Here is a 21,330-nt window from a genome sequence, read left to right as displayed (position 1 = left end):
TCAATAACCGCAGTTGTTCCCAGAGATCCTTCGAAAAGGAGTCAGCAGTGGTAAAGACCCCAGACAAATCCAAGACGTCAAAGCACGTTCAGGGAAAAGAGGCATCAACATTGAAATAGGAGTGCTCAAAATAATAGAGACACGGTTCACCATCACCACCGTCTTCGGAAGACTCTTTGATAGTGAAGAAAAAAGCTGAAATTCCAGGCTCTGAATAACAAGCGTTGGAGATAGAGAGAAAGAGGGGAAGGTTTGAGGCCAAAAAAAAGAAGGAGGACTTTGGCAAAAATCTAAAACAACATTGAATCCCTAATAGGAGCTCGACGACAACAGAGTAAGGAGAGAAAAGAGTTGAAGACACAGAGCCGCCCTTAACTCCTGAACCTCAGGAGGAGCAGGAAGAATAAATCTTTTACGAAGAGGAGGATCAACAGATGTACATGTGTTTTGAGTCTTCAGAATATAAGGAAACACATTGGCAGGTTCTCGAATCAGATTCTCAGGAAGAGGCTGTCGACACATATCTGTCGAGGCCGCTACAACCCGATGACATTGGACTATATCATCAGGTGATCAAGACGGTAACAGATAGATTGAGGAGGAGAAAGCCCAATCATTATTGGAAACTCATCTACCATCACAAACTAAAAAACAATTTCTCCCTATGTTGCGAAGTGTTAGATCAAGGGAGAGAAGCTTTTAAAGAGCCTTCCACATGAAAGGCTGTTACTCCTCCAACAGAGAAGGGGAATAATACTCCACTAAGGACCCACATTACATTAAGGGTACAGTCTCAGAGAATTCCATTATAACATCTACTGATAGGAAAAGTGCTAATGCACCAAGCACAACAGGTCCTCCTTCAGATAACTAGAGTAAGTGGATGGACCTCATGAGCCAAAAGGTAGAGAGAAGAGCAGCAAATCTATGTTTCATTGTGCATTCTAATGTTTTGCTCAATCACCAGGCCTATCAACATTGGGAAGAGATAGGAGTGTTAGTGAAACACTTATTAGAACAGTATCAAAAGAGAGCAGCCCATCTCGTAGAAGATGGGGAAAAAATTGTCAACACCTGTTTAAAATCAGCCCTAGATGCTGCGGATACATCAAGCAGACAAAAGATGATTTGGCATCACTTAAAGAAGACATGCCTGGCTATGCATTTCAGGTTTCAAACCTGAAGTTCAAAGCAACATCTTAAAAGCACAATTTAAACTGGAACAGCTTGTCGGAAGTGCAGTATGGCCAAACTCTCTGTATCAGTTAGAGAAGGATAATGAGATGGCAAAATCAATGGCTGCATTACACATCAACATGCTTAGGGGAACCATTACCTTCAAGAAGACCTTCAGGAAGAGGGATTTTCCACCCATCAACCTCTCATCAAACATACCAGTAGCCATATCAGGGCGGAAATTAATCACCCCAACAACAACAGCAATGAGGTTGTCAGAACCAGCAGGGAATACAGTCATTTAGCAGATGTCCATGTAGAAGAGGACAACCATTAAGAGGAGGAGCATCCCTTGTAAGCAAGAGACGTACCAACAAGTGCAATAAAAACTCCAATCAGATCCATGAGTGTGTTAGCAAGAAAGGAGAAAGAACAAGGGGTAAGCTTACAACACCAAGCGTTCCTACCTCCAGCACCAGTAGAAGGCAAGATACAAAATTTCCTTCAGGAGTGGAGGAAGATCCCTTCAGACAATTGGATTCTAAACATAATACTATATGATATTGTATAAAATTAGATGATCCACTGCCAGGAGAATGGCCAAATATGAAAACACATTCCAAGGAAGAAACATGACTACTCAAAGAAGTAGAAGAGATGTTGGCAAAGCACGCAATATAATTAGTGCCAACGAAAGCAATAAGAAAGTGAAATTACTCAACATATTTCCTCATTCAAAAGGTAGACAGGACACCACGTTCTATCCTGGACTTAAGGTGTCTGAACAAATTTATAAAAAAGCAAAAATTAAAGATGAAAACCCTGCAAGAGGTAATTCCACAACTACAAGTAGGGGATTACATGGTAACAATAGAATTAAAGGACGCTTATTTACACATTCTCATGAACACAAACTCCCAAAAAATCCTAAGATTTGTGGTAGACAAAAAAGCACTATAAATTCAAAGTGATGGCATTCATAAGAAAATCATCACCAAGAGTATTCACAAAGTGTCTAGCAGCACTAGCAGCACACCTTCAAAGGCTGGGCATACATGTTCATCCATACCTAGACAACTGGCTGGTAAGAGCAAACTTATACAATGCAAAGAGAGTATTCATCAAGTAATAAGTACTCTAAACCAGCTAGGATTCGCAATACACTTAGAGACGTCATTCCCAGAGCCAGAACAAGAGAAAATGATATTGGTCCAGAATAAATTAAAAGTATTCCCTGGCGAGAAGAGAGCAGTAGCACTGTTGAAAGACATACAGATATACCGCAAGGGGCAAGCTCGGACAGAGAGGATGGCAGGGAAGCTATTAGGAATGATGGCTTCTTGCATCTCTCTGATAATAAATATAAGTCTCCAACACGAGACCAATTCACAAATGGCAACAAGTTCAATGGTCACAGACAATGGGGAGTTGGGAAGATCTAGTGATTATCACGCAAATGATAGAGGCTATAGCATGGTGGAACAGGTCAGATATAACGGAATGATGAACATTTACACAAGTAACTCCAACTGTAAGCATAACAACAGATGCCTCACAGAGGAGATGGGGAGCACACATGAACAATTCAAAAGTAAGGGTAGCCTGGAAAGACCAGGATGCAGTACAACACATCTACATCCTGAAACTAAAACAGTATTGCTAGCCTTTAAAGCCTTTCAAAAAGGGCTAGGAGGAAAAACAGCACTGATACAAACAGACAACGCAACCACCATGTTTTACATAAACAAGCAGGGTTGGACTCAGTTTCTACCACTGTGAAGATTAGCACAAGAAATGTGGGATTGGGCTATTCAAAGAAAAATGGAGAACTTGCTAAATGGAAATGATACTCACTCTAGTGTCTTAAGGAAGGATTATTAGAAAGGATCACCAGAGATAAGACAGTACTGAAGTTCATAACGCACCCTCTAGACTGTAAACTGAATTATGCATCCTTAACCCCTTCCATGCTCATGACGAGCTGAGCTCGTCATGAGTTGCGCCGCTCGCATGCTCATGACGAGCTCAGCTCGTCATGTAACGCGGCTTTTTGCAAATTGCCGCACAGCGCAAAAATGACCGCAGCACGCATGCGGTTAAAGGTTCATTTAACATCAGTAGTGGTGCACACAAATTGATAAAGGCACCGTTTGAATTGGTAGACCAGACTACATTGCAAATGCTCACACTAAAGACTACCTTTTTGGTGGCCATAACATCACTGTGCAGGGGTAGTGAATAACAAGCACTCACCTTACAGAAACCTTATTTTCAAGTTCGCAAAGACAGAATTGTCATGAAAATTGACCAGTAATTCATGTAAAAAAGTTATCTCACAGTTCAACATGAACCATGGTATACAGATGCCAAGTTTCTTTCAGAAACCTAAAATTTACACAGTGAGGACATTACCCACTTTGACTGCGAGACGTGCAGTAATATATTACATCGAAAGAACAAAGGCTGACAGGAAAACAAAAACACCTCTTTGTATCATTTGGAAAGAGTTTTCTAGAAAGACCAGTTACCAAGAACACAATTGCAAGATGGATAGCTCAAACTATTCAGTTGTGCCAAAATAATGCAGGAGAAACATTATAAAATACTCTGGAGGTGCATTCAACAAGAAAAAAAAGGAGTAAATATTGTCTTTTTTATCAAATACACCATTTCAAGATATTTGTATAGCAACAAGCGTTCACAAAGCACCATTGTGTAGATATTCAGATAAAAAAGGAAGTTCAAGTAGGACAATAAGTCCTACAAGATCTGTTTTCAAATAATTTTCATCTTCAACCCAACCACCACTGTAGAAACAAAGCACTACAAAATCTATGCACAGCATATGAATTCAGAAAAACAAAAATTATTGCTGCAAAACGTATAGTTTCTTACCTGTCTGAGAAGTTTTGCAGCTCGAAGAATTTTCTGGGTTCGCAACCGATCCCACCTTCCTCTGCCAATAAAGATAGAAGGAAGCAAACAAAAACAAAAAAGGGATCTTAAGATGGCGACTAAAGGTGGAAACTTCTGGAGGAAGCACGCCAAAGTCACAAGGGGCCATCAAATGGTGGTCCTTAGATGTAGACCAAGTCCAAAAAAACAAAAAGAGTAGAAGGTCAAAATGTTTTTAGAAGAATTCCAGACCCAACCCCTAGATGGCATAATAATACACAGCATGTGAATCCTGAAAATTCTTCAAGCTGCAAAACTACACCGACCTGTAAGGAACTATATGTCACTTACCTTCAGTAATGCATTATCTGGTAGAGAAAAGATCTTGCAGCGGATTCCCTACTGACTCACCCTTCCTCCCTCCCCTGCGGACACGTTTCTAGGGTTAGGGCTGATCCCTTTCAGAGTCTGAGTTTGGACACACCAGTCTCAGTGCACTTCATGGCCCTGCGCTCTTGGCTTGGAAAGTCGTGAAAAGTAACTGACACCAGGGTGCCGAGGTGGCGCCCATATAGGTGACACGGACGTCACTCCTGGCAAAGATGACTCCAAGGATGCAACGCAGAGCTGATTAATGCCACCTGCAAGTGCGCTGGGGTACCACTCATGCAAAAATTGTCCGGATCCAGTCTGACGCCTGGGAAATTCAAAGGTAAGGAATCAGCGGCTTGATCTTATCTCTACCAGATAATACATTACCAAAGGTAAGTCATTTGTTTCTTTTTTTATTATCATTATTTTTTTCCAAAACCTTCATTGAAAAGGAAATCATTACACATTACAAATTAGAGTTGCAGCAACAATTCTGTCATAAAATGCAATCACAATTATAGATCATAATAGGAGGAAGATGGATACCACACTTAGAAGAACATAACATATAGCGCGGGCTCAGATGGCAGGGATCACAGTGCTTCAGGAGAACCATTTGGGTGCTGACTCATTGAGGGGAAACATTGAGCGGCACTGTCCCTGTCAGTAGGTGTTACAGATGTGGGGGAATGCAATGGTGAATCATCTAGGGTAGCTAAACGATGTAGATAGGAGGTAAGGGGAGACCATTTGTCCAGCATCAGGTCCCAAAAGTCACCCAGCAGTGTCTGGCAGTGGACCACGTCGTCCAGCCAAACCTTGACAGTAGGCACCGGTCTGCGTCCCTAGTGAATGGAAACCCTGCGCTTGGCCAACACCAATAGCATCGCAATGAGCTTACCGGAAGCATCAGAGGTATGTTTGACATATCCCAGGAGACACCCCAGGAGGTCAGGAGTGAGAGGCTCTAGTGTAATATCACTGATGGTTGTGCACACCCCCTGCCAAAAGGAGGAGACCCTTGGGGCATAACTAGGGTAAGTGGGCAAAGTCTGTGTCAGGAGCAGAGCAGCGGGCACATTTATCGTGGTCAAAGACAGCTGTCTTAAATAAAGACATGGATAGAGCCTATGCAGATATTTATAGTGAATGAGATACAGGTGGTAGTTGGGAGAGAGGGGCGAGGTCTGATTACAACAGTACAGCCATTGGTTTAGGGGTATATCTGTGCCTAAGTCTGCACTCCACGCATCATGGGCACGCTCGGTACTAATAGAGGAAGCAGCTAATGAGAGTGCGTAGAGTCGAGTGACCAGCTTGCGTGGAGAGGTGGAAGTGTGAATCCATTCGAGGGCGGCATTAGCTGGGGGGGCCTGAGGGGACATTGGGTTGGCATCCTTGCAGGTCGCTCTAATCTTATAGTTTAGTAACCTATCCATTGTTGTAGCATCGTCGCGGGCAGTGAAAAATGTGTTGTCTGGGTATATGTCTGCCAGGGTGTGGAGTCCTAAGTGGGCAGCGCGGTGGGCCATTCCAGTCATCTGCAGTGGGGGAAATGCCGGGTTATTGGCAAGAGGGATGGAGGGGGCATAAATTATGTCAACGTCAGTGTACTTGCGCAACCCATTCCAAGCCCATCGCAGGCACTCATCCATTTCTATCTCTCCCCTTGGTGGCCAGGGTGGGACAAAAAGCACGGTGCGGAGCTGCCAGGGGGCAACGAGGTCTGCCTCGACCACCAAGTGGGGCTGCAAGTGCACAGGATGCAGCCAGAAGTGGAGGAAGCTAGCCTGGGTGCACAGCAGATAAAGTTTAAAGCCCGGGGTGCCCCTTCCGCTAGGAACCAGGGTAGAGTGAGAATATCCTAGGAAATACAAGGTTGGTGCCCAGCCCAGATCAGAGTTATAATGTTGGGGCGTAGTTTGTGGACAAATTGAGATGTGAGGGGGACTGGAATGTTTACAAAGAGATATAAGAATTTTGGGAGCACCAACATCTTAGCAATGGCAATGTGTCCCGCAAGGGACAAAGGGAGTTCATGCCATATACGGATCTTGGTCTCCAGCCAATCCATCGTCCGACCGAAATTGGCCCTCCAAGGTTCATCGACGTCCCTACTTAGCCATATGCAGAGGTAGCGAGTGGGTCCAGAAGCCCAGACAAAGGGGTAATCTGGAGTAAAATGTGTTGTAGCATTTGTGAGGAGGAAAAGGACCGACTTGCTCCAGTGAACTTGGACCCCAGACAGACAGCGGAACCGCACCACCTCCTGCTTCATGAGTGCAAGATTTACTTGGGGATCCTGGACGTAGATCGTGACGTCGTCTGCATACATAAAAGTGACAAGGGCCTGAGCCGAGAAGCCTAAGCCACACTGGGTGTGGTGTTGAAAGAAAAGAGCCGCCAAAGGCTTCATGGCAATGGCAAAAAGCATGGGGGAAAGAGGACACCCCTGGTCCCTCTTGAAATGGGGAGGGGATCAGTGTCATGCCCATTTATTCAGATGTGTGCCGTGGGGAGCGTGTAGAGCAGGTGAATCTTGTGAACAAAATCCTGGATGAAGCCCAAATGGGGAAGGAGATAAAAGAAGAAGGGCAACTCAAGAGTGTTGAAAGCCTTGGTAGCATCTAACAATGCAGCCACAGCCGGGAGAGGGGCTTATTTGGTGGAGGACGGGACAAATGGTGCGAAGATTGTGGGAGGTGGCATGCACAGGGATAAAGCTGGACTGATCCGGACAAGCAATGAGTGACATGAGTGGGAGAAGGCGGGTAGCCAGCAGCTTGGCATAGATATTATTGTCCATATTAGTAAGGGAGAGACGACGATATGAATCACAGCTCTCTGGGGATTTGTCCAGTTTCAACAGAAGGGTGAGCATGGCCTTACACAGAGATAAGGGGAAGCAACCGCGCTCGAGCGAATCATTGTACATGCCGGCTAAGTGCGGGATGAGGAGAGGAGCATATTGTTTTTAGAATGCTGGGGTGAGGCCATCTGACCCGGGGGCGTTATCACCCGGGAGTCAATCGATAACCACGGATATCTCCTCCAGAGTAAATGGCTCAGCAAGATAAGCCCGGTGATTGTTACTCAGCCAAAGGAGCTCAATAGAGTCAAAATATTAGTCCAGGACCTCACGCGGGGGAACCTCACGAGCGGTGTACATGTGCGAATAAAAGATGGAGATTCTGGCTATGACCTTAGAAGGGGACGTCGTCCTGATAAAGTCCTGGTCTTGCAGGCCCGTAATATAGGAAGAAGCATGTGGTTGCCGAAGAAGGTTGGCGAGTGTTTTGCCGGGGCAGTCACCCTCGCCGTGGCGACGAGCACGCGCCTCTCTGCCCAGGAAAGCGAGCTCCCTATCTGCCTCCTCTTGGAAGTCTGTGATTTTGGTTTTGATCAGTGAGAGGGTGGCTGGGTTGGGATATTTGGACTACAAGTGGTCCAAACATTTTTATCTCGTTCTCAAGATGCTCAAGGGTGCTGCAAATGGATCTCAGCACCTCAGACTGCTTGGTGATACATTCCTCCTGGATGACAACCTTTAAGGCCTCCCAGAGGGTTGAGGGAGAATCAACCGAGCCAACGTTGTTTTCAAAGTAGGTGATTATGGCAGCATGAATCTCCTCGCGGAATGCCCCATCACATAGAGCGTTTTGAGGCAAACGCCAAGCAAAAATCCGATGCAGCGTGAGCGGGAGACGCAACCGAAGGCTGACAGGGGTATGGTCGGAGAGGGTATGGCCATATAATCCACTAACGTGGTCCAGGAGGTGACATCTCGGGTGGTGAGCCATAAGTGGATATGAGACCATGAACCACGAGAACCGGAAACACAAGTCCCCTCGCACCCATCGGGATGTACATGTAGCCACGCACCCAGTTAATTATTGCCGGATATGATGGAATGAAGAAGAGAAGTGGCCAGTGGGTGTTTAGTATGATCCCAAGAGCGGTCCAAAGCAGGCACAGGAGCTATGTTGAAATCGCCGCCCCAGATCAGGGAATGAGGACCTAGGGTGGAAATGAGCTGCCAGACGAATGTGAAAAAGTCATGGTGCATCTGGAATTGGGGCCATATAAGGCTGCTAGGATTAAGGGCTGATTAAAAAGTGTACCTGCAAGGATTACGTATCTCCCTCCGGGTCAATGATGAAGTGAGAGTTGTGCCATGGGAGACCCTTTCCGAAGAGGATATAAATGCCTCAGGAATAGTTAGAGTAGAAGGAGGACTTAGAATCGCCCCAATAACTTGAGCTCAGCCTAAAGGCAGTAGCAAGAAGAAGGTGTGTTTCTTGGAGGAAGCAGATGTCTACTTTGTGACGGATCAAGTGCGAATGCATAAGGCAAGCTTTACAATTGTCATTGAGGCCTCCAACATTCCAGGTCCAGAATGTGGTGTCCGTCATACGATGCAATGGAGAAGTTGAATAGCAGATGACATAGGGCAAAGTGTAAGCGTGACTTCAAGAAGTGCCAGTGTAAACAATACGTGATGAAGTCCAGACTGCAACAGCATATCAAGGTTCAAATAGAACATTAACAACAACAAGCCTCCTGTGAGAGGCATCATCCCTGTACTTGAATAACCCCCACCCTCCCACCACCCACTCTAACCCACCAATTAGGTTGAGTGTCTAAAGTTCAAACCCACCTCACCCAGGGAACCCTAACTTGGAGAAATAGTGTTGCAGAGACAAAAGGGAATCATCCCAAGGAGGCCAGGAACCGCCTGGCATGCACCTCTGCCATGTAGACAGGATGTACAGAATCAAAAGGGGGGAAGAAAGAAGGGACTGTGATCCATTCAGCTTCCTTACTTATACACTAAATATCAAATGGCGAATGGATCACTTGACCTGAGTAACCAGGGTTTGCAAATTTTGTGTAGTATACCGATAAAAAACCCTGATTCACGTACAGAGGTCGGAATGGCGATATACCCTGATTCTCCGCCCTGCTCTTAAAAACGTGACAGCATCATCATTGGGTTCGTTTTTTATGCTTCCTCCATCCGGAGGTGAACCACTGGTTATTACAGTAGTGATCAAAGAAAAATGTGAATGTTGTAGTGCAGTGATTCTCATGAGGTGATGTTAAAAACTCCTATAACCAGATTTGTTAATTAAATCAGTCTGGGTTCAAGATGCTTTAAAAAATGTTTTGTGCGTGAGAAGACTAATTAAGGGTCTGACACACTCAGGGTATCCATAAAAAGGTTGACATGTTTCAGCCCTTGTGGTTGCCCATGCGGGTCAGAGTGGAGAAGCGTGGCTCAGTGGTTAGAGGCGACAGACCCGGAAGCTGAGATCGGCCGTGGACCTGGGTTCGATTCCCCGCCTCGGCGGTTCTCGGGCTCAAAAAAATTCCACGGACTCGACAATTCTCGCTCTGGTGCCTACTCGACTCACGGGGTCACACTCTGCGACTCTGGGCAATGCCTTGCTTAATCTCCACTACGGCCCCTCGCGGCGGGATGCCTGGCTTTCACCTTGTGGATACCCGGCCGGGGTATCTCACAGGGGAATACCAGGACGGGTTCCCTAAGCAAGCGCCTTGAGACCTCTGGGTGACTAGTGCGCTATATAAATCGAAATACATTTACATTTACATTTACATTTCTTAAGGACCTAGAGAGAAGAAAAGGTGGTGGAGACCGTTTTTTTTTGTTGAGGTCTCTATGAATCTAGGTATGTTAACCTGATTCTTACATGGTCAAATAGTACCTTAAGTGCTATTGTATGGACTTCATCGGGCGACCAGGGAGCTTGTTACCTGCTGTTGCACTGGTATAGCACGACTTGTGCTGACTCTTCCTCTGGCCCTCACATTTTTCTTTGGTCACTACTGCAATAACCAGTGTTTCACCCCCGGATGGAGAAAAGATAAATAAAACAACCCTATGATGATGCTGTCACGTTTTTAAGAGCAGGGCGGAGAATCAAGATATACCGCCATTCCGACCTCTGTACGTGAATGAGGGTTTTTTATCGGTGTCCTACATGAAATTTGCAAACTCTGGTTACTCAAGTCAAGTGATCCATTCCCAATTTGTTATTTAATGTAGTGCTTTGAAAAGGTGAGGTTCTAATTACAGCACTCCAAATAATTTAAGTTCTTTTAGTCTTTATCTGTATATTGCACAATTGAACATCTATACTGTTGTCACAAGTAAAGTTTAGAAGACGACACAAAATTTGAACAGCATAAGGGCGAATAAGTGATCCAATGCAGAGTCAAGAAAAAGGTCCTCTTCAGATAGCGTTATTTTATATTTTCTCCTTTATTCAGATTTCGTAAAAGGACAAATTTTCCCAGCATAAACATCGCCAACACGTGTTTCGTCTCCAACAGAGACTTCATCAAGGCTGGAATGATTAAAAAGTACATATATATTACAATCCATATATATACATATAATATACATTAGCAATACAAGAACATTATGTACAAAACACACAAGGAAACAAAGAATGTGTATCTTATCATAAAATGTGAACATAACATAACCAAAAGACAATATATATATATATATATATATATATATACACAATCCCAATACAGAGAAAGGACAATTAATGAGAGTCTATACTTCTAAGAGACAAGTTAGACTCCAATTGGGGGGTCCTGTGTGTGGCAACCGCACAATGTTCACTGAAAAATTCTAATAATTAAAAGACACAAACACCCACCATCGAAAATAGTAGGTAGATGTTCGGTAATCCGCTCATGAAATGAGGACACAACGTTGAGTATTAATAGTGGGATACCTAGAGAGACAAGAGTGAGAATGTATATACAAAGTTAAAATCCAAAGTCAATGGAAGATATCTCACACATGTAATGGGTTCATAATATGTACAAGAACTGAAACCTAAAACAGGATGCAATAACCGAGGAGAACAGAAATAGTGGGAACCGTCCATGCAAAAATTATACAGATAGAAGATGTTCCCACAATAAGGGGAAAAGCAGAATCAAATCACAAAATATAGGGATGTAATGACACGAGCACTAAGTTTCTTAATACAGATCTTGGAGAACCGAAGCTGCAATCAGAAAAAATATATATATATATATATGAGCAAAACCAATAATATCACATAAGGGTGATGAAAACATATAATAACTCACCCCAACGATAGAAAATTAGGTAAGGGTACACAGCTCTATTTACTTCACCATGTAGGTCGGTGTGGTTGTCTCAACATAAAATATCATCAATAAATGATATAGAGATGTGAATAAACACAAGAGAAAACACATATAAATAATATATTGCCTGTACTCATTGAAATAACAGATAATTGTCTAAAGAAAGCAGCATCTAGTGAATATTTGATAGTGGGTAACGTGATAAAGTATCATGAAATCCGGGATAGTCCATATTATAATCGTAGTCTAAATGTATGGCTACAGTTTTATCAAACAGGGACAGTAATCACAGTTACACAATATGCTAATATGAACAACAGTAAGTATAGGCGCATATGAGATCAGAAATTGAACATTCGATATAAGGACCAAGTAGTCCCAGAGAGAAAGTGTGCTAAGTTGGACAAATATCGTAGTTCTTATCACAAGGATTAGTATAGACCTTTATCTGTCAAAAAAAGAAAACAGCTAGTTCCCAAAGCTAAGAATATAGGCCAAGTTGACTGTCATCATGGCTACATTACCTACTGGCGGTCGCCAGTAGGTATATATAGTTAGGATTTTTTCTCTATGGGTTTTTTGAAAATTCTATGTCTAATAACTTTGGCGTTTGTGGACGGAATCGGCTGAAATTTTCAGGAAAATGGCACATTTTGTTTCTGAGCAGCCCTTGAAAATTTGGGGGGGGTTCGTCCAGTGGGGGCCGAGAAAAAAGGGGGGTCCCAAAACGTGTTTTTAACATTGAGTTTTCCATAGGGCGGTTGGCCTCACTTTTAGCCCGAACGGCTGAATGGATTTGCACGAAACTTGGCAAAATTGTAGGGACTGGTAGCCCGATGTGCCTTTTGTAGGTCTCAATATATGTGCTCCAGTGGATTTTGAGAAATTAACGTTTAAAAAAAGATATATATCTGTAACAGCGGACCGGTTAGCGCTCTGGTTCGCGGACTTTTCGCGCAACGGAGCTTTGTGAAGCGAAGCTGATTGGTTCTCCGGCGTCTGTCAACATTCCAAACAGTCCGTAGCGGCCGCCATCTTGTCTCTCGGTAGGATCGAGAGACAAGAGGAGGTCAAAACAAAGGGGGAAATAACTATAAGGGGGCATAGTAGATCCTCGCTGACCCCCTAGGTTTGATGTGGAGGTTTTAAAAGGGCCCCGCGGGGCAAAAAAAAACCAAAATAATAATAATCGAACGGCTGAATGGATTTGCACGAAACTTGGCAAAATATTAGGGACTGGTAGCCCGATGTGCCTTTGCTAGGTCTCAATATATGTGCTCCAGTGGATTTTGAGAAATTAACGTTGAAAAAAAGATATATATCTGTAACAGCGCTCCGCTTCGCGTACTTTTCGCGTTACGGAGCTTTGCGAAGCTGATTGGTTCTCCGGCGTCTGTCAACATTCCAAACAGTCCGTAGCGGCCGCCATCTTGTCCCTCGGTAGGATTGAGAGACAAGAGGAGGCCAAAGCGAAGGGGGAAATGACCATAAGGGGGCATAGTAGATCATTCCTGACCTCTTAGGTTTGATGTACCATTTTGCCAAGTTTGGTGTAATTCCGTTCAGCCATTCAGGCTGTAGACGTATGTAAATGTCCTATGGAAAATTGCATGGGGAAAACACATTTGAAAGTGTTGAAATTTAGAACCAATTAAAATGTTACTTTGGTTTTGTATTTGTGTGTGATGAAAGTTAATTGGTTATGTATATATGTCAAATGAGAGGAAACCACAGCCATTTTGTGATACTACTGTCTGAGGTACATTTGTGAGGAATTTTTGGTGGTGAATTTCTGGTGTTTGATTTACACAGTACTAACACTTCTGCTACTTTTAAAAAGGTGAGTTGTTAATTTGTAAGGGGAACTATGTTGTACACTTGAAGATAATTTGAAAAATGTTTTCTGTTATTTATTTGCAGTCCTTCTGTTATACTAAATACTTGATGAAGTTAGTTTTATATTATGTATTACTAAAAACGATAAATGAAAGTGATTATTTTTTTCTGCAATTTACAGCAAGCAATTTCAAAATAAAATGGCTCACAATGAAGAGACCGTGGCAATTTCTTTTGAATTGTCCACTACATTGATTGAAATTGAGAGCACCAATAATGAAATATTGTCACAAGGAGGACATGACTTGTATGATTCCATTAGATTGATTGAAATGGACAGCACCAAGAATGAAATATTGTCACAAGGAGATGACTTGAATGATTCCACTACATTGATTGAAATTGAGAGCACCAATAATGAAATATTGTCACAAGGAGGAGATGGCTTGTATGATTCCATTAGATTGATTGAAATGGACAGCACCAATAATGAAATATTGTCACAAGGAGGAGATGACTTGAATGATTCCACTACATTGATTGAAATTGAGAGCACCAATAATGAAATATTGTCACGAGGAGATGACTTGAATGATTCCACTACATTGATTGAAATGGACAGCACCAATAATGAAATATTGTCAGAAGGAGGAGATGACTTGAATGATTTTTTTGATCAATCTCTTGATGGCGAATTTATCGAGTGTTTGGAGACCATAGAGTTACAAGAATCATCATTGCAGACTTTTAATGAGGAGATTCCAGATGAGATGATTGAAGAGGAAATTACTGATGAGGACATGTTACTAGTTGTTTCAAATTTAGAAAATTCTGAAGAATAAATTTATATTTAGAAATCAAAAATTGTTTGAGACATTATTTATTTTTATTTTTAATTTATGAGGTTGTAGCGAAGTGATTGTAGTATAAAATGAGACTTATAGTATAGAGTGCAACATTTTTATGTTACATGGTAAGTTTACTCATATTTACTTCCCTTCTGCCACTATATTATCTCCAATGTGTATTTGACATGTCTTCTTCATCTCCGGCCTCCTTTCTCTCACTGTGTGTCTCCGATGCATCTTATCGCTGGTATTTTGTGTAATTACAGAAGAGAGTAAAATAAAATAGTTCGGAACGTGAAAAGGGGGCAAAGTAGAGTACTCCTCACCCCCTAGGCCTTTTTAGGCGGTCCCAAAAGGATCAGTTTCTGCTTTCCTGAGAGATTATGGTATGAGTTCCATATACCACAATAACTTGCATTACAACATGCAAGATATCTATCTCCTATTACCAACTTTTGGAGATATTCGCGCTAAGCGCGAATATCTCCAAAAAGTAACACCTGCCCTGAGCAGTTCTTAGCCATGTTATCCAATGGGAGGTGGATAACATGGCTAAGAGTATTAGCTCGGTAATGCATGAATATCGCTGACTTTTTAGCGATATTCATGCATTGCGGCCGTTTATTATCGCATTTGCGATAAACCTTGATAATAGTAAGGTTTATCTTCGATAATTTCTGACGATGCTTAGTGGTAAAAAATTGGTTGGTAAGCATCGTTAGCGATAAATATCGCTTAACTTTGGTAATATGCCCCAACGTCTGTTAACGTTCGATTCGAAGGAAATGAGGAAGTGTTGAAAAACATTGTCTGCGCCATCTTGCCTTTTTTGAAATGCCACACTTTTGTCGTGCACGGCAGCCATTTTAGATGTCTTGACCAGACCCACTCTCTGCACGCTGTCGATTCGTAGCATGGCTCCTCACCCTCGTAAGCATCTCCCCCAGGCACTGGTCACCACCGCTCTCTGTCTTATGCATGGGCAATAAACCTTCCCCCATCTGCGCTGCTCTTCCCTGAGAATCACACTCTGTGCCCGCCCGACACCTCCCTTTCGCCCTATTCACTACCGCACCCTCTGACACTCCTCTTCCTCTGTGTCCGAATGTCCAGGCCGGTCCTAGGCTATCAGCTAGCCCTGCAGATGTAGTTTATGGCCCCAGCTGTAAAGAATCACCCCTCTTCAAAGGAGTTATAGTAGATCAAGGCCCACACCCGATGTGATCCGTCACAGCACACGCGTTCCTACTATCTGAAAACCATCCTGTATTGTGATTGGGGAGGGGACCGAGCCTGAAGCGGAAGATTCCAGGAATGACTCTTTGTACATCAAAGTTTTTACAATTATGTGTCACATTAAAAATATATAGCACTCCAACAAAGTAGTAGGAATATAAAACTTTAATAACATATAAATATATACAACAAAACAAAAACAGTAAAAACATTTAAACAACGAAGAGACCGTGGCAATTTCTTTTTAATTATCCAATAGATTTATTGAAATTGACAGCACTAATAATGAAATATTCTTGTCAGTAGCGGTCTGTTGTGCGAATAGTTCCAAGGCAGCAGAACGCGCTGAAATCTAGATGGCACGAAAGTGATGTCTAGTAAGTTGCCGCCCAGCAAAAAACGGCGTGGGGCGCCGCGGGGGTGAGTGAGTCCAGTAGGCACCACAGCTATTCTTACCGGCATTGCAGAATTACTGCTGGGGACAATGCCTGTGCTGTAGCAGGGTCACAGCAGAAACAAAAAGGATTCTGTTGAAGATGTTGTTGGTTTTCAATTTGAAAACAGTTCTGGTGTCAACTGCTATGCTAATGTAGTGGTTAATGTTTTGTTTTCTCTAGAAAATGTAAAAGAGGGGGAGGCAGTCCAAAGTTCCGTTAAAAGGGCAAAGGAAAGGATCGGTGGTTTGAACTATCAGTCAAAAAGGGGAGGGGGTGCAATAATTTTTCCTACCGGGTCACACTGTGCTTTCACCGGAAGTAAGGTCTGCAGGATTGTAGTAATTCAAAGTGAGGCTGGCGCCAGCATGGGAGCGCCGACGTCCCGCGGATACAGTTTCGTCACTCCACGGGCGATCATGGCAGTCATTCCCCATCGGGGGTCGGAGACTCCCGCGGCTCCTCTAGAATCTTCAAGGTCGTGGAGGACTACGGTGGTGGAGTCAACCAGTGACCGGGCCATTTCTTTATGTTGGGCCCGCTCTTGCCAGGTCGACCGCCATTTTGAGAGTTCGGCAGCTACCGGCGATCGCGGGGTCACATGAGCGGACGGGCTCCACCCTGCCGGGCGAGACGTTGCAGCATGGCCACAGTGGAAGAACCGTTATCTAGGTCGTTCCGAAACTGTGCAGCACTGTAGTTGTTAGGATGCCACCGCCTGGAGCGCTGAGGGTGCAGCTGGGAAGCCTCCACCTGGGGAGGCGGAAGAGGCCTGTTCGCACCGTCTCTCCCTCCCAGTGCACCCCACGGCGTCTCGCTTGAGATTTGTTATGGCCGGACCAGGCGATGAGGACGAGGGGGGGGTCGGAGGCATGTGCAAGACATCCCCCTCCAGTGTTGTCGCAGCCATTATAAAAGAAAGAAGTGTCCCGTCCGTCTTCGGGCCGGGCTTCCGGTGGATGTCGGCCGGACGCCCCTGGCTCTGGCCCCATGAACGGGTTTCTTGGTTTATCGGCTGCAGCCGGATCCCGTCGGCCTCGGCCCCCCGACCGTTGGTGGTCGGACCGGAAGAGCATGTGGCGGGACTACCTGCAACTCTCAAGGGCCACCGCGGCCGGACTGGGAGAGAGAGGGGAGGGTCGAGGAGACATTCCCCCCCCTGCAACTGTTCAGCGTTGTAAAGGCAATCCCCTGGCCGGGTCCCGCTGGTCTCGGCCTCTCCTCCGGCTACACCCTACGTTAGGATCTCCTGGCCGAGGCGTGGCAGCAGGACCTGCCTTATATGGGCTGCTCCCGGCTGGGCGTAGCCGGAACCCTGCCCCACCTTGGAAGTTTCCAGAGTGGGGGTGGATGTTCTACTGACTTGCATTTTCCCTAGTCTATCGATTTTTTTGGCGTGGCAGGCGGTGGGACAGCGAGGGGTGATTTGGTTTCTCTTACTGTTTTTCTGGTCTCTCACCACTGGCATATTTTAACGTTTTCTTGTTTCTAGGACATTAATAGGTTTTATCATTACGTTATGTTATCGTTTCTTTGTTCGTTGTTTAATAAAAGTTCATGTTCATCAGTGGCCTACTGATTTTCGTTTTCCTATTTTTTTCTTTCCAGGTTGTTTCATGGTAAAGTTTCTGTTAACAGGATACAGTGATCACTTCGTTATTATTGCATATGTCCTTTTCACTAGGGGTGCTCTCTGGTCGGGCCAGATGACGTATCTCTAGTAAATGGTCCGGGTGAAAAAGGTGCATCAATCAGTGGGGAGTAGATAGGCATGACAGATTACAACGGGGGAGAACGGTCCGCATTACGTACCCTTTCACTACTTGCAAAGATTTTCCTACGTTTATTTGCAAACAGGGAATACCTCCAAAAAGAACTAATTCCCAAACAGTCAATGTTCGGACAATCAATCAATCAATGAGGAATGAAATAGGTACGACGTGTTAAAGGCTTGCGTTACCTACCCTTCACTATCTGCAAAGGGAGATAGAATATTCCTATTCTTCCTCGTTTGCAGGTAGAGAAGATCGTTAAGAGAATTAACTTCGAACAATTCAATGCTCGATTGAAACAATCAACAAGGGGTACTGTGAACACAAATGAACGCCGCTTATATACATACGCATTGCTATTTTCAACAGGTTGTTCCTAATGTTTCTATTTTAGCGAGGTCAAAAGAGATCCCATTAGTGGCCTACTGATTTTGCTCGATTCCTTTTGTTTTTTTACACGATTTTTCGCTATCTGCAAAGACTAAACAGAGTATTGCGACTCTGTGCTTGTTTGTAAATAGAGAATGAACCAAAGAGAACAATCAATCAAATGGAGAGAGAAGCAGGCACGACGGATTACAAAGGGGGAAAGGGCTGCGTTAACTACCCTTCACTATCTGCAAAGAGAGAGTACTCCTAATAGAAATGAGGGGTGGGGGGCAGCAATCAAAGCAGATCAGTGTGCATAAACACGAAAAAAAAAATTCTTACCACGTACTTGACATTCGACAGCTTATGATATTTGCTATTAAAAAACCATTGAAATTCACTGAAAAAACCATAGGTTATAGACCATATATAGTTAGGAATTAGCATTTACAAAACCTTGAAAATTCACTGAAAAAACCATAGGTTATAGACCATATATAGTTAGGAATTAGCATTTAAAAAACCTTATTTTACTCACACAAAACCATTGAAATTCCATATATAGTTAGTTGCACTAACTATATATTGCGCACCCGCAATCCACTGCTGATGATGTCACATATTACATCATTCATGACATGGTCAGTGACATCACTGATGACATCACTGATGACATCTCAAATGACATCACTGATGACATCACTGATGACAACATCCAGTGACTATGTTTCTGTAAAGTTAAAATATGTCTTACATATTGAAGAATGAGTGGATGTATAAGTGTCTGGACGAAGGATTTAGTAGGTGCATGACTGAATGTATGAGTGAGTGATTAAATGTGTCTCACTGAGTGCATGGGTTAGTGACTAAACTGTCTTAATTTGTGCATCATTATGTCTGTTGTTCTGTAAACTGCTGCATGTGTTGATCAGTAGCTATATGAGTAACTATATGGGTTATTGATTGATTGCCCAAGTATTTGCATGGGAGACTGAGTGTGTGTGTGGCTGGATGGGAGGTGTGTGACTCTGTACAGATCAATGTGTACTTGTATCAATGATTGTATAAGAGAGTAAGTATGTGTTAGTATATGGTTGAAAACGTAAGGTGCTCTATGTTTAACTGTATAGAGTAGAAAATGGAAGTGTGATTGATTCTTTACAGGACTGACTAGGTGTGTGAGTAACTCCATGGATGAGTGGCAGAGTGTGAGTGTCTGTATAGGTGTATGAGTGCATATGATAGTGTTGTAAAGATGAGTGATTGTATGTATGAATGATTGTATGGGTGAATGAGTGAATGTGTGTGTAGACGTAGGAATCAGTGAGTACGTATGTAGTAACTAGTATTGGTGTGTCAATGGTTTCAAAAATTATACTCTGTTTTTAACACTGGGTGAAACAGAGGTTATATTAAAATGTGAGGAGATGCATTGTATTGTCACATGAATGATATCATCAGTGATGTGATCATTGATGTCAAGTGAGATGTCATCAGTGATGTCATTTGAGATGTCATCAGTGATGTCATCAGTGATGTCACTGACCATGTCATGAATGATGTAATATGTGACATCATCAGCAGTGGATTGCGGGTGCGCAATATATAGTTAGTGCAACTAACTATATATGGAATTTCAATGGTTTTGTGTGAGTAAAATAAGGTTTTTTAAATGCTAATTCCTAACTATATATGGTCTATAACCTATGGTTTTTTCAGTGAATTTTCAAGGTTTTGTAAATGCTAATTCCTAACTATATATGGTCTATAACCTATGGTTTTTTCAGTGAATTATAGATATGATTGATGCTAGTACGCGATAGGAGTTAATATCTCCAATCTCATTGTGGATATTGCAAAAAATAACATAAACATGATTATCAATAGGGAGAAAAGCAGCTAGTTGTAAATAACAAAAATATTGACTGAAACCCTTAGTTGTAAAAAACATAGTATGTAGGACGCAGAGAGGAGACTCACCCGGGGCGGGAGTAGATGTAGGTTAATACAGTATGGGTCCAAAGATGTAGGAGAAATCCCATACAGTAGAGTTAAATGTTTAAACAGTGAGCGAGTAAATTGACCGGACTCCCTGTAAAGTTTAGGACGTCCGCGTTCACAACTATAATAAGTTGCAATCTAATGAAAAAGAAATAAATAGCGGAGTCTTGTTACAATTAAATACGATCAGTAATGCCGACAGTAAAAGTGATTATATCACCTAATGGCACCCACACTTAATGCTAGATGGGAAACGCATGAGTCAAAATAAACTGATCGAGCCCCTAGCCCTTACACGTTGTAAGCTCAACTGCTTACTCACCCGCCAAGTGGCAGCAGCACTCGTAACACACTTCGTCGCCCGCAGTAGCAAGCGAGGCTTCGAAATAAACGGCATTTTATACCCCGTAAAGTGAATAATGCGGGAAAACGCCAAAACAAACGTGAACAATGTGAAAACCATAAAAGTCATGGAAATCGAGGACAGACCAAGCGGCTGTGGTTATCAAGATGAAGGGTATAGGCGGTGGCCATGTTGGACTATCACTCGTGTGGGAAAATAGGGGGTGAGATATGTGGAGTGTGTCTAAAAAGGTGGATAAACAACCACCCAGTCACCATAGATTGAATTTGGGGCAAAATCGGAGGCCAGTCTCGACAGTCCTAGACATACGCTCAAATAGGGCATAGTAGTATAGAATGACGCGGCACACAGTTAAACTGATTAGCACTAGAACTCCATCACACATTAGATGATGACATTATTTGAGAGTCCCAAATATATGCTTAGGTCCAGAATAAAAACGGGGTTCAAGTGTGGAGAGATGAATATATTGACCAAAGGCAATCTGTCCCAAGGTAAAGGACAGACAAAATCAATATAAACAGTCCACAAAACAAAACATAAACAAAGACACCAAAAAATGGTCGTAGTGAGGAAAACAAGAGACAAACAGAAACATTATCAGTGAGCAAGAGAGTCATCTAGGTCAACGGATATTGTAGATATTGAGAAGTGCACCATCTATCACAATGTATTAGACTGATACAAATGTTATCAATGATCGGATAACAATATAATGTGTAGATCTATGCAGAATTATTAGTCAAATACATATTATGAATTTATGACAAGTATCCACCAGACATGAATATGAAGAAATATACATCATAAATGTGTTCATAAAGCCAACAATCATAGAGGACAGTGAAAAAACTTTTTTTTGAAGTACA

General features: G+C 43.0%; 1 long non-coding RNA gene across 1 annotated transcript; it reads right to left on the bottom strand.

Annotated features, from left to right (window-relative positions):
* Window positions 1–10,710: 10,710 nt before the first annotated feature.
* On the bottom strand, window positions 10,711–20,554 carry LOC144819805 (uncharacterized). Its single transcript, XR_013607577.1, has 4 exons — window positions 20,420–20,554; window positions 20,077–20,235; window positions 11,139–11,216; window positions 10,711–10,814 (listed from the first exon to the last, which is right to left on the bottom strand). It is a non-coding gene; the product is annotated as an uncharacterized LOC144819805 (long non-coding RNA).
* Window positions 20,555–21,330: the final 776 nt, after the last annotated feature.

The sequence above is a fragment of the Lissotriton helveticus genome, chromosome 2_1, assembly GCF_964261635.1.
Source record: "Lissotriton helveticus chromosome 2_1, aLisHel1.1, whole genome shotgun sequence".
Lineage (NCBI taxonomy): Eukaryota > Metazoa > Chordata > Amphibia > Caudata > Salamandridae > Lissotriton > Lissotriton helveticus.
This window is presented reverse-complemented; position numbering and strand designations above follow the sequence as displayed.